Here is a 9,719-nt window from a genome sequence, read left to right as displayed (position 1 = left end):
CTTGAAAAATTTAGAAATAGGAGGCACACCTGATGCTGCATTCACATTGTTGTTGATGATGTTTTCATTGAATTTGATGGAATCTCTATTCGGTTTAAACTTCCCAAATGGTTGTTGACTGCTATCACCCTTATCACTCGGAGCCATAGGATGTGATTGTTCCATTTGACTCACAGTCAGTTGATAATTGTGAAGAGTGGCGCACAACTGTTGGAAAGAAGTAAACTCAGAAAACAGAAGTTTGTCTCGAATATCTTTTTGTAAATTAGAAATAAAGATTCTTTGAATATCATTGTCAGGCACTGGAAAAGAAATTTGAGCATACAAATGCTTATATCTACCAATGAAATCAATCACTTTTTCTTTAACACCTTGTTTACAATGCATTAAATCAATCAAAGTAACCTTAGGACTTATATTGTTTTGGAATTGTTGAATGAAAGCATTTGCAAGTTGTTCGAAAGAAGTAATAGAATAAGAAGGCAACGAGCAATACCATTGTAAGGCTTTGTCTCTTAATGTTCTAGTGAACAATTTTGCAAGCAACCTTTGGTCATAAGAAAAATCAGTACAAATTTTTTGAAAAGTCTTAACATGTGTTAGAGGATCACCTTTACCATTATACAGCTCCAAATGCGGGATTTCAACATGTTTAGGAGGGATAGCTCGAACAATGTCAAGAGAAAGTGGGCTCGCAACATCAAAAGTGGGCACACTAAACTTAGATTGATTCATAGAGGCAATTTGTTGCTGTAAAGAAGAGACAGTTTGTGCAAGATTGTTAATGGTCGCTTCAGTCGAAGAGTTCATATTGGATGTGTTAGATTGAGATGGAGGTGTTGTGTTATTGAAAGAAGGTAAAGAGTAAGGTGGTGGGACTCTATGATAATTAGTCATAGGAGGTGAGTGGGCAAGAGGAATACTACAAGGAGGGATGGAATGGTTAAATGAATTGCCCCCTTGCGTCATGTTCATTTGTGGAGATATAATAGGGACACTCATTGAAGGAATGAATGAAGAAGTCGGATTGAATGAAGGAAGAGGGTTAATTGAAGAAGAAGGGTTGCCCCCATGACTAGTAATCACAGGAGGAATGTCTTGTATAGAAGTAGCCATGATGTTTGATGTAAAGGTAGGTATACTAGCAATAGGAGTTGTCAAAGGAATAGAATGATTGACTTGAGTAGGGGGTTGTGTATAACCTAAATTTTCAGCACAACTCTTCATAGGCATCACATTCGAATCCACAATGTGTGCAATACCACGCAAAATATCAATTCCATTCTTATCACTTTGAAGCATACGTTTTAGACCCTCAATTAAAGGAAAAGTTTGACTATCAGGGTATTCTTGAGACATCCATTGTCAAAAATCATCAAATTGGTTATCCAATTTCGAAAGTTGTTCTTCAGAAACCTCATGGAGAGCTTCTTCATCATTAGGAGGATTAGAGGAATTACCCATGTCCTCGTTAAAAAGGCTATTCAAATTAGGTTCCATCTCCTCAGTAGTTAAACCTTGGAAAGACTTAATTCTACGGCTTCGTCTAACGGGAATAGTGTAAGTAGGGCTTATTGTTGTAAAACTCATGCACTAGAAAGAGAGAGAAGATTTTGAATTTAGAGGTAGCAATTTTCAGTAAAATCAGCCAATCTTCTAGATTTAAGCTGTTAAATGCAATCACAACAGTCTCCCGAAATTTCAGAAAAAATGCCCAGGACCGTGGTGCCCGGAGTGCAACACGGTCCTTGCAACTTTTTTCGAAATTTGCAGGGATGAAAGGTATGATGATTTTAGAGCTAATCTGAAAAAATTGAGTGATTTTACGATCTGTAGATAGGCCAAATTAAAGTTGTAATCTCAAAATTGAACCTTATCAAGATTGTCAAAAAATGCAAAAATTTGAATTTTGAAAAAGAGAGGGAAACTGAAATTTTGAATTTTGTGATTTTAGAGGGAATATCCAGAGCAATGTAAATTTTGGAATTTGAAAATTGACTCAATTTCATGCAAAATTCAATTTTGAAAGCAGAAATCAAAGTTGTTGTAATTAAGCACTTAATTTCAAAAGTCACAAAATGCAAGAATTTGAATAAAGCACTGAAATTTTTAATGAATGATAACACACTTTTCAGATTTAGGACAGTAAGAACACAATTTTGACACAAAATTTCAATTTCAATAATTTTTAAATGTTTAGAAGCCTTAATCCAAGCAATCACAAGACCAACTTTGACTATTATTTTGAAGGTGTTAAAATTGATAAAATCAGCCAAAATTCTGGATTTTAGCAGGAAAATACAGTAAGATCTCGCTCCCAAAATTTCGGGAAAAATGTCGGAGACGGTGGCGCTCGGCGCCACGGTCCTCGCAACTTTTTTCCAAATTTTCAGGGATGAAAGATATTGTGAATTTATTGTGGAATCCAAAGTTACAGCTGATTTGGAGATGTTTTGATCAGTGAAATTGTCGGACAAAGGTTGAATCAAGAGGGTTTCAAAAATTAGGGTTTTGACATTTAACCACTTAATTTTCAGAATTAAAGCACAAATACGAATTGAAAATTTGTAATAGAAGGGCAGATCTGAAACAGGCATTAACATTTAGACATTTCATAGGTTCAATTACTAAAAAGAAAATTTAGGGTTTTTATGCAATCACCTCTAAAATTTTGCAAAAGATCAAACATGGAAATGTAATCAATTTTTTCAAATCTAAGCATGAAAAATCAGAAAGGATGTTCACGTCGGGTTCACCAAAATGTAAAGCGGAAAATCGTGATCGAACCCTAGTTGTTCTCCCCTCTTCCAACTCCGAGGAGAGAGGAGGGAGGTTCGCTAGGATTCGATGGTTTTCACTTAGGGGAGAGACTTTACATTCAAAAGAGGGGTTGAAACCCACAAGATCCAATCCCACGCAATACAAGATTGGATGCTAAATGTGTTTCAAGGGTTAAAACAGCAAGGCTACCCTCTTTCGTAAAGAATGTTGATAGGAGAATTAAGCTAAGCATGCATAGAAAGAGATAAAGATTCGCTTATAAACTGAGATAGGAATACAGTATGAAGCTGCGGACCTGGAATTAGCAGTAAAATGTCGATATGGCACTGTCCTGCAAATTTGAGCAAAAGTTGTCGAGACGATGGCGCCCGGCACCACGGTCCTCCGAAAAATCCGCGAAACGAAGGGGGATCCGTTTGTCTCTGCACAAGGATTCCAGATCTTCAATTTCAGCCGCGTACCTGCAACCTACACATAGAAAAGCGAAGACGATTGGGGGGTTAGGGATTAGGGGTTTGCCTTTAGGTCAAACCCCAGTTTTGGAATTAACCAAGAAATGAGCAAGTGCTGTAAATGTAAATGTATGTAAAACAAGTACTAATACCTTGTTCTAAGGATGTTTGTATCCTTATGTGCGAAGGTATAGATGTTGTATGTTGTATGTTGTAGCATGTAGTATGTGATCTCCTCTTCAATGGTTGAATCCTTGTCTTGAATGCAACACTTAGCCTTGAATGGAGACTTGAAATGATCAATTGCTTGAAGGAATGCTTGAATGCTTGAATGCTTGAGTATAATTTCCACCCTTTTCCATCATCATCATCATGCCAAATGAGAGAGAAAAATGTAGTTTATATACTTGTCATTTAGGGCTGATAGACTGATTTTCCCGACCTTAGGCCGACCAGGAAAGTTAATTTCCAATTTGCAAACAAAAAGACCCGAGACCCCTTAGGAGACCGGGCCCAAAATAGGACCCAGGGACCAGGGCGCTGGGCGCTCTAGTCCCACCTCCCGGGACAGCAGGGTGCAAGGAGGTTCAGGCCAAGGTGCTTGAAAAATGCAGTTTTCAGTGTCGTGAGCAAGTTTCAGGGTCTCCATTTAGGTTGCGTGTTGCATCGCCATCGTGAAGACCGAAATGCAGTCGAAATTGCAAGTGTCGCAATTTTAGGATGCTACAACAACATCCTGAGTATATTGATGAGGATCCTTCGGGTGATTGTGCTTTGGATATCTTCCCTACTGATGATGCTTTAGCTGAGTTCTTGGGAGCCTATGACACTCTTCCTCGTTATCATCACAATAGGGGACTCCCTTATTGTTTGAACACTGAAGCCTATTTTGGAAAAGAGATTGATAATGATGAGATTGTGAAAGAATTCCCTCAGTTAAAAGATACTCCTCAACAAAATAATCTTCTCATAAGTGAAACCACTGATGTTAAGATGGATCCTTGCAATAAAGAGAAAGTTATTAAAATTGGGAAATGTTTGGATGACGAGGAACAAAAACAATATGAAGATTTATTGCATGAATTCCCCGAGATCTTTGCTTGGACATACTCTGACATGCCTGGTATAGATCCTAAGATTGTCACTCATAATATTGTCTTAGTTCCTGATGCTAAGCCCGTGAAACAAAAGATTCGAAAAATGAATCCCAAGGTGGCTCTGCTTGTTAAGGCTGAGATTGAAAAATTATTGGAGGTTGGATTTATCTTCCCTATTGACTATTCCCCATGGATTTCAAATATTGTCACTGTGGCTAAACCAGACAACAAAATAGGAATGTGTACCGACTTTCAGGATCTAAATAAAGCTTCTTTAAAAGATGATTTCCCTCTTCCAAACATTGACATGATAGTTGATTCTACGGTAGGACATGCCTTGTTATCCTTCATGGATGGTTTTTCAGGATACAATCAAATTTTCATTAACCCTCAAGATCAATTCAAAACTACTTTCACCACTCCTTGGGGTATGTTTTGTTGGATAATGATGCCTTTTGGACTTAAAAATGCCGGTGCAACTAATGAACGAGCGATGACCCTTATCTTTCATGATTATATGCATAAGATTTTAGAGGATTATGTTGATGATATTTTAGCCAAATCTTTTCTTCGCATGGATCATGTTAAAATCCTTCGTCAAATCTTTGAAAGAATTCGTAAATATCACATGCGCTTGAATCCCCAAAAATGTGTTTTTGGTGTGGATAGTGGAAAACTATTAGGATTCATAGTTTCGCATCGTGGGATTGAGGTGGACACTAAGAAAATAGATGCTATTGTCAACATGCCACCTCCCAGAACTGTGTCTCAACTTAAAAGCTTACAAGGAAAGATTCAAGCCTCGTAGGTTCGTGTCTGAACTTGTGGATCGTACCTTTCCTTTTACTCAACTCCTTAAAAAGGATATCACTTTTCAATGGAATGAGGATTGTCAACAAGCATTTGAAGATTTAAAAGTGTATTTGGCTAGTCCTCCTATTCTTCAACCTGCCGAACCTTCTAAACCTTTCCTTCTATATACAGTTGCTTCTTCTCATTCTCTCGCAGCATTGCTGGCACAACATGATAAAGATGGTAAGGAATGTCTGGTTTATTACATAAGTCGTACCTTGCTTGATTATGAGACCCAATATTCTGCGATAGAAAGACAATGCTTGGCCTTGGTGTTTGCGACTCAGAAATTGAGACATTATCTTTTAAATTCAAAAGTCCACGTCATGGTAAAGTTTGATCCCTTGAAGCATCTTTTCTCTAAAATTGATTTATCAGGATGCCTAGCTAAGTGGGTTATGATGTTAACTGAATTTGACCTTAAATTTGTTTCACAAAAAGCAATTAAAGGACAAGCGTTGACCGATCACTTAGTTGAGGCCCCTTCACCTTTCTCCTTTCCTAACTCTGAGTCTTTTCCCGATGACTTCATTCTTTCTATAGAGAAAGATGAAACTTGGGAGTTATACTTTGATGGCTCTAAGTGTCGTACAGGATCGGGGGTAGGTGTTGTTCTGATTTCTCCTACAAAGAAATCTATTCCCTTATCCTATCGTCTAAATTTCCTGTGTACCAATAACATTGCTGAGTATGAGGCTCTTATAGTGGGAATAAAAGTAGCCTTAGCTCTGAACATAAAACACATACATATCTATGGAGATTCGCAATTGATTATAAGACAAGTAACAGAAATATATCAAGCAAAACAAGACAAATTATCACAATATAAAGACCTTGCCATCTCTTTATTACAAAAATTTGATTCTTATACCATGGAACCTGTTCCTCGAAAAGATAATCGACAGGTGGACGCAATGGCATGTGTGGCTTCTCTTGTATCTTTAGAGGACCCTGTGGTTGATCTTAAATTTGTTATTCACAACCTTATTTCTCCAGCTATTGTAGACGATTCTAGCTTGGTAACATGTTGTGACTTTGTAGATTCAGATGAATGGTTCTCGCATATCATAAGATATTTGACTGATGGTACCTTTCCTGATTCCGCTAATAGGAACACTAGGGCTAGAATCTGCAAGCTGTCTGCTAGATATATCATTCTTTCTAATGTCCTTTACCGAAGGGGTTATGATGGTCTTCTCCTTCGTTGTCTTAACAAATCGGAAATCCTCGTTGCTCTTGAAGAGGCACATTCAGGTGCTTATGGGGGGCATTTTGGGGGCAAATCCTTGGTTCATAGATTGCTTCGTATGGGATACTATTGGCAAACTATGCAGAAGGATTCCTTTTCATTTGTTAAAAAATGTCATCAATGTCAACAACACAATAATCTGATTCATGCTCCTACCCAAGAACTTCATTCTCAAGTAGCTTCTTGGCCTTTCTCCACATGGGGTTTGGATCTTATTGGTAAAATCTCTCCTCCTTCATCTCAAGGACACACCTTCATTATAACCGCAACAGATTACTTTACGAAGTGGGTAGAAGCTATTCCCCTTCGCTCTACCACTGCTGAAGTGATTTGTCAATTTCTTCTAGAAAACATCATTTCTCGATTCGGGATACCTTCCACTATAATCTCAGATAATGGGACATCATTTAAGAACAAGGACGTGAAGAAATTCCTCGAGAAGTATCATATCAAACATCAATTTTCTACACCATACTATCCTCAGTCAAATGGTCAAGCCGAGTCATCCAATAAGATAATTGAACAAATTCTTCGCAAAACTGTGAATAAGCATGGTAAGGATTGGAGTAACCAGCTAATCTATGCTCTGTGGGCCTACCGAACGAGTGTACAAATTTCTATGGGAACTACTCCTTATAATCTTGTTTATGGTGCTGACGCTATTATGCCCTTAGAGTTAGAGAATCCATCACTTAGGGTTTCTCTCAAAGGTATAGTAGATGATGACTCTTATAGAGAAAAATGACTTCAATAGCTTGAGATGCTTGATGAACAGCGTATAAACGCTCTTGAGCATATTCAAGCGTATCACAAAACTCTACAACGAAGCTATAATGATAAGGTTATTCAACGTTCCTTCTCGGTAGGTGACTTAGTCCTTTATGAGAATCAGTGCAATGTGAATGCCTTACCTACAGAAAAGGGAAAATTTAGTCCTAATTGGCTTGGACCATACATCGTTATCGAAGATTATGGATCAGGTGCTTACAAAATAGTGGATGTAGACGGTACGCCTCTTAAAGAACCTATCAATGCTATGCACTTGCGTAGATATTATGCTTAATTCTTCATTCCTTATTTATCTTCTTCTCAGTTCTTCAACATTGGATAATATGTTAGTATCTCCTAATTGGAGCAAAATAGAATTAAATGTTATGGTGTTTGATCTATATTGCTTCGTTCCTAACAAGCGCGTCTTTTTACTTTATAGTTTGTCTTGAATTCATTTATGTAAATTGTAAAAGATTTACATTTCCATTATGCTAGCATATTGTATAGTGTCTTTATGTGTTAAGTAGAATCGTATCATGTTGTGTTTAAGTTCAAAATTAAATCACATTAGTTATATGATTCTTAGACTTAATGCATATTTCTTCCCTATCATCAATGTAGTACTTGATTAAATATTTTAATTAAGTCACACATGTATCAATTTAATCATGGAGCATTGAGAAATCAATCACATGGAAATTAAATTCTGAACATACATGTACATTTACCAAATGTATTAGATTTAATCAAAACAAAATATACATTGTTTTAAGCATTAAGGATAACACATTTGAGACAAAAGAGAAGCATGTATATATACATATATATATGTGGATCGTATACAAATACAGGTCACTGTACATCCAAAATGTGACCTCTCCTACATCATAAAATCATCTCCTATCCCTAGGGCTAGTGGCTGGAGAGTGTCGACTGGACGCTCCCTCCTGATCTGGCCGTGAAGGTGGACCCATGGGTGTGTAGTGCGATACAGACCGTGAGTGACTCTGAGAGGAACTCCTACAATCCCTATCCATAAGGATCGCGTGATAGGTGGTAGCCTCGGCCTAAGCTGCTGCTAGATCTCGCCGCGCCCACTGAAGGTCCTCTGATAGGACTCTCTCTCTCTCCCTCCATATGTCTACCTGTACTCGGAATGGGGAAAACAAGTCCTCATGCCGATCCGCGTTCCCCTGAGGCCTATAAGCAATCTGTGAGGAACTGGGGATCTGTGCTATCATGGAAATGTCTGTCACTGCCTACTGAATCAGGGAACGCCACTCTTGCACATTAGCTATGGCAGTAGAATAGATTTTTGTTAGTACCATTTTATATCATCAAAATATTAATCAATCAATATAAACCTACTATACCTGGGTCTCCCTCATGCCAGTAGGGATCATGATACGATAGCATCTGTGACTGGGATCTACTAGTTTCCCCTCACTCGACTAATCTGTGCACGACGGGTGTAGGTTGGACGGTACTAGGAACAGGTCTCCATATCGCCTCATGTTCCCCTTGTTGGGGAATAAGAGGATCCAGAGCTATGGTATCATCTCCTGAATGGTGGGGAGCTGCATCTGACTCCTCCTCATCATCTCTATCCTCCTCCTTGTCGTCCTCCTCATCATCCTCATCCTCATCCTCATCCGCATCCTCACCTGAATCCTCCTCGTCCTCATCTCTATCTGTGTCCTCCTCCTCCTCCTCGGCACTGGGCTGATCGCCTGTAGGTGGATTAGGATCTCCTGCCTCCTCATGACCCTCTCCCTCCTCTGGCTCCTCTGACCGGGATCCATGGTCCTCGTCTCGGTCTCCATGTCTCCATGGGCCTGGATGGCCTGTCGGATGATCTGGTGGAAAGATAGGACCTGGATATGATCTCATAAACCATGAGACATACCTGCGCTGTGCTCTAGGCTCTGTAGAGTAATCAGTGACTACATCCTGATCAGATCCCTCTATATCTGTAGTCTCGATGTCATCTATCATCGGTCTCGCTACTGCTCTAGGTCTAGGAGGGACCCATGAGTGTCGAGTATAGATGGGCACATCGGCTGGAACACACTACTCTAGCCCAAACTACCTCCAAACTCGGTCGAAGTAGAATGGGACTATGATATGTGGATATCGTCCCTGCAGTAGGCGGTTCCTCTGTAGGCATGCTAACTGTCTCTCCATCCCATCCCATTTGTGCATCCGCAGGTAGGGTCTCCACACTGTCACCTCGACTGTCAGTCTATCAAAAATCACTCTCCAATATAACAAATCTCCAAATCTCCACTCGCTGGTAAGTGGATAAGCAAACACCCTAGGTTGCTCACTCACTGTACTCAGCGGAAAGCCGACAGGCCTGGTGCATGTGAAGTGCTCTAAAATCCACACCTGCAGAAGTGTCCACGTCATCAAACTGCAACCCTGTCCAAATACATACTCCTCAAGGTCGTGATAGAGATGTGCAAGCATACTTCGACCCCAAGCATACACTCTCCTGTGTCTCTCCATCACTCTGAT

Source organism: Cryptomeria japonica, unplaced genomic scaffold (assembly GCF_030272615.1).
Source record: "Cryptomeria japonica unplaced genomic scaffold, Sugi_1.0 HiC_scaffold_537, whole genome shotgun sequence".
NCBI classification, from domain to species: Eukaryota; Viridiplantae; Streptophyta; class Pinopsida; order Cupressales; family Cupressaceae; genus Cryptomeria; species Cryptomeria japonica.
This window is presented reverse-complemented; position numbering follows the sequence as displayed.